The sequence below is a fragment of the Electrophorus electricus genome, chromosome 14 (genome assembly GCF_041902795.1).
Source record: "Electrophorus electricus isolate QZ-2024a chromosome 14, ASM4190279v1, whole genome shotgun sequence".
In the NCBI taxonomy this organism is placed as follows: domain Eukaryota; kingdom Metazoa; phylum Chordata; class Actinopteri; order Gymnotiformes; family Gymnotidae; genus Electrophorus; species Electrophorus electricus.
In genome coordinates, this window is record NC_137510.1 from 4330001 (window position 1) to 4335000 (window position 5000).

The 5000-nt window shown below is 46.8% G+C and overlaps 1 long non-coding RNA gene across 4 annotated transcripts in view; it reads right to left on the reverse strand.

The window, feature by feature from the left end:
• Positions 1 to 3991: 3991 nt before the first annotated feature.
• The window catches only part of LOC113587347 (uncharacterized), a 72424-nt gene continuing 71415 nt past the window's right edge, over positions 3992 to 5000 (reverse strand). For all 4 annotated transcript variants that reach the window (XR_014116871.1, XR_014116872.1, XR_003411729.3 and 1 more), the window contains one exon: positions 3992 to 5000. This exon is cut by the window's right edge and continues 693 nt beyond it. This is a non-coding gene — a long non-coding RNA (uncharacterized LOC113587347).

Below are 5000 nucleotides of genomic sequence, written 5' to 3' on the forward strand. Positions count from 1 at the left end.
TGTGGGTCAGGCTCTGGAGACTAGAAGCCTCTGGGATTTAGTCCCACCTTTAAAACAGAGGAAGAGACAGGACAGTCCTGCAGAGGTTCAAAGAAGCACATCCAGGGAAGCACTGCCATTATGTGAGGAGTCATATCTCTCTCTCTCTCTCTCTCTCTCTCTCTCTCTCTCTCTCTCTTTCTCTCCCTATCTATCTATCTATCTCCCTTGTTCTGAATAACCTTAGCAGGCAGGCATATGATCTGTAACAGTGAGGTTGAACCCGGCTGACTCCTGTTCTCGCTACCCTGATGGCACACACACACACACACACACACACACACACACACACACACACACACACACACACACACACACACACACAGGGCCTGAGCCTTCTCCAGATGGTAGTCTGTGATCATTTATTAATGATGGAGTTCAGAGAGTTATTGCCAGCTGCTGCCAGCCTCCTCCCTGGGCCACCCACCAAACACACACACACACACACACACACAGAAGTACGAACACCACCAACTACCCACACACTCCTACACACCACACACACACACACACACACACACACTTTCCCCCATACACTGTATATATAATGCCACACACAGGTTCCCCTTCACACACCCAAACACACATTTAGAGGTATGCATATAAATGCTAATGCAAACACACACTCGATTACAACGACATACGCCTCTCTCTGAGAATCCATTCCGGCCGCACTATGAATCTGTCATCTGGCAGAGGGAGGCCTGGTAGTGCATCGAGACACCGCACGTCATCTCCCGTTACGCTAACGGACGTGTTAATCCCGGCTGGGTCCGCAGAGGCACGGCCTGAAGCTCCTGCTTCATCAGAGCTCCTCTACTACAGAGAGAGCTTTATTCAAACAGAGCCCCATGTAACCGAGCAGCTGAAGGAAAAAAAAAAAAAGTTTAAATGTTCAGACCCGGTGGACCTACACGCCGTACAGAATTTCTGAAAATTCTTTCAAATAATGTTTATACAAAACATGAGTGTCAGCTTTAGATGGAAACTATTTTGGTTCAATCACATGGTGTGTTCCAAAAATAGATCCTAAAGCCACTTCCTTCCAAAACACCTTAGAAATAGCATCAGTCGTATCTCTTAGAGGACATGCATGGTGGTATGTCGATATACATATAACATCAACCTGTATGACAGTTAAGACTTTACCGCGTGAGATTAGCAGGTCTGGGGAAATTCCTGTTTAAGGGCCTGAGTCTGAAAGAGTCAGCTCTAAAACACACAAGGCTGTGTTTTGCCAGATGGAAGTGGGAAGCTATAGGGGCTAGCAGGAGGTGGAGCCTAAGGGGAGGCAGGGCTAGCGCAGCCCACCCAGGAAGCCCTTGTGTGTGCCCTCATGACCCGCTGAAGGGCTAAACTTCAGCGCGGGGTCCACTCGCCGCCCTGTTCGACCGCCGCTTCCTGATACAAACGTCTCCCTGCCGGCTGCTGGACTCTGCGACGCTCCTGACTTCCTCTCTGACGGGCCGCAAAGCGGAGGGCCTGTTCCAGCTGCCAGTTGTTCGGTTTGGCCAATCGTAAGCCAGGCTGGGATGTGCTGACACTGCAAACTCGGTTAACAGCCAATACCCTTCAGATACTCTGACACTACTTCCTCTACACACATTCCTTTTCACCCCGTCAAGATGAAAAACTCCGTCCGGTGCAGTTCTTCGTGGGGCGTAGCCGTTCGGCTCCTCTGACCGCACTGTGGAAACACATGCATCATTGACCCACTTCTGCGGGACCTCAAAGCTCTTGATCTGCGGCTCTGTTTAAATTCAAAACAAGCGTGAGCAAGATTCGAGCGTAAGTCTGAACCCGGCTGAGTTAAAGCACCGAGTTCCTGCCTTGCGCTTGCCAAGTGAAATAAACATGTCATCATTTTGTACCGAGTACTCGATCCACCCATAAGCACCTGGGGCAGGCCCGTCACTTGAATGAAGCCCTGCACACACTACTTCAGATCCCTCTCCATGTTGTCTTTGAGGGTCTGCACTTCTCCATGCCCGGCGCGAAGCACTGCGATGGAAACGGCTCTCCCCGAAGGGCGGGAAATGTCCAGCAAAGAGCTAGGCCCGCTCCCTGGAACCGCTGGACCCTCCCACCCGAGAACTCCGCCTGCGACACTGAAAGGATAAAGGAGGTTGATCCTATATAAGCTTCTGCAGACCCAAGCATCTCCTCCCCGGCACTTTGTGATAAGGATGCTGTACGGTTCTGTAATGTTTCTGCATGAGCACGCGTGGAGAGCACCTTGCAGGCCTGTATCCTCGTGGGCATGCTGGGACAGTGCACGTCTACTGTATAAACAGCCAGCTGGACAAAAACTGTCAAAATCTCCCAGCCTGCCACCTAGGAGAATTGCATCTGTCAGGAGGTGGCAGTCAGAGACAGGCAGATAGACATGCAGCCAGTGAGACAGCCAGTGAGACAGCCAGTGAGACGGGCAGTGAGACAGCCAGTGAGACTCTGAAAGGCGTGAGCACAAGGGCACGGCTGCCCGCTCATACATTTTCATGCATTATGTGTGTGCACGAGCGCACCCACATGTATGCAGCACTTACACCTGTGTCGTCGTGTGTGTGTGTGTGTGTGTGTGTGTGTGTGTGTGTGTGTGTGTGCTGTAGCACGCACTCGAAGTCTCCTGTCTGCCTGTTTCACTGGCTGGATTCGAAGAGTGAGAAAAATTGTTTGGATTGTGATTTTCTATCAGTGTTACTCATTCTCTTTTGATGTAAATTTTTTTGTTTGTTTTTTTAGTGAGCATGACAAGAGATCTCCACCAAGATGCTTGTTTCCATGCTGATACAGAATTTAGTTCTGCCTTATTGGAGTGAAAAAAAAAAAGTTAGATTCAAAGAATCTGGGGGAGAAAAATGCAATCATATTAAACTGCCCCATAGCTATGAATTAAAAATAAGTAAATAAATAAATAAAAATAAAATAATTACAATGGTATAGGAAATGTTTATATACCCATGCAAACAAACAGCCGAATAATTCACTTTTTTCACGTCACGGATACCACATTTTAACGGGTTAATGAAGGTTTAACATGAGCCTCTGATTTAGCAAGGGGGAATTTGAGTTCAACACAGCCGGTTCTTTACAAGCTCGTGAAACAGGTGATGGAAACTGCACCGAAACTCCCAGCCGCTCCCGGTGCGAGCTACTGACGCGCTCCTCTCCTGAGGAGTCCTCTTTAACAAGTTCATAAAGCACACAGTGCAGCCCACTTCCGCCAGCACACTCGCCTCTGAAACGCTCCACCCGGGGAGAACCACGCAGTACCTTCACTCGACAAAAGGTGGCGCTGTTTCCTACGCTAACGCAGTCTGTTTATGTCACCTGAATTTTGACGATATGCGCCACAACAACATTTATTCGAAGATCATTTAAAGCCATTTCATATCTTGTTTTTTTTTGTTGTTTGTTTGTTTTTAATTGGTTTTTGCTTTCACACTAACGCTTTCTTTCTCTTGATACTCTTGAAAAGGGGCTAGCACGCAGTACCCTAACTCGACATAAGGTGGTGCTGTTTTATATGCGATAACAAAAGAGACTCATTGAGCTCCTCGGGTAGTGCAGACTACACACTGTCATACTGTTCTCTGTCTAGACCAGGTAAAACTGCTTAAACGCGTGCTGATTCTGAACGCTAATCTTTGATATGCATTTCACTTATATGACTGAAACGTGATTGGCGTGTTTCATATTGTGGGATACTATTATTAGACTAAAGGTTTGACCAAGGTTTTTGAGAATTGTCTACGATTACATCCACAAACACACAATACACAAATAATATATGTAATAAATGTATGTCTAACCTTATTATATAGAATAGCGGTCATATAATATTCATATTAAACAACAAAATGGTGTTGAAATGAGACCTTGTATTTTCTTGTAGAATCGAGTGTGTGTTGCTGGATCAGTGTACCTCAGTGAACCCACACAAGGTCAGGTGGTACTTCTGAACAGCTTTAATATGTGGTAAACACACAACCCTCCAAAGCAAAGTGTTGTAGGTGAACAAAACACACCATGCCTTCATTCAAGCTTATATTAAGCCGTGGTCATCCATGCACACGTTGGAGCCACGGCTTCTATGTTTTGTGACGTTTTCATTAAGATCTTTGCAATAAGACAGCATAGAAATATGGTTCAAACAATTCCTGAGTCTGTTGTATCTGCCCTTTCAGTTTTGTGGGTAGTAAGAAAGGGCCTATGACTGGTTGGATATAGACGTTAAGATACACCTCATCTGCCTCTCCACGTCTGATTCGCTTTGTTCATGTGTCACTCAGGTCCTCTGCCGTTATCCATCTAATCACCCGCTCTGATTTCCGAAGGTTGTCTTTCCAAACAAAAAGTCAAAAGCGCTAAAAGATTGGTAACAGCCCGAGGAAGCGTGGTTTGATCAAAGGACATTGGCCCCATAGGTGCCCCCACTGCTGGATCCTTGTTCTGGCTCCTCGCCGAACACTGCCAAAGTTTGGAACTAAACACCCCAATGTCAGTGGCCCCGTGGTGGGCACTGGATGAAGTCAGTGGTGGAGATGGGTAAACTAAGACCAGAGGGTGTGTGTGTGTGTGTGTGTGTGTGTGTGTGTGTGTGTGTGTGTGTGTGTGTGTGTGTGTGTGTGCGCGTGTGTGTGTGTGCGTGCGTACGTGCGCGTGTGTGTGTGTGTGTGTGTGTGTGTGTGTGCGTTTGTGTGTGTCTTGTTCCCTGTGCTGCGTTGGGAGCTCATATCAAAGCAGAGGCTGTGGAGAATGCAGATCTGCCCCAAGCCGAAATTGATTTTAAAAAAGAGAGAGAGACAGTTGGAGAGAAAGAACGATTGATTGGGGGAAAAAACAGAACGTAGCCCAATGGGGCTCCAGAGAAAGTGGAATTGTTTTATTTTTTATTTCTTTTTTTTTTTTTCTTTTTTTTTGCAAATGATCTTTGGAGGGCATCGAGGATTTTTAGGATT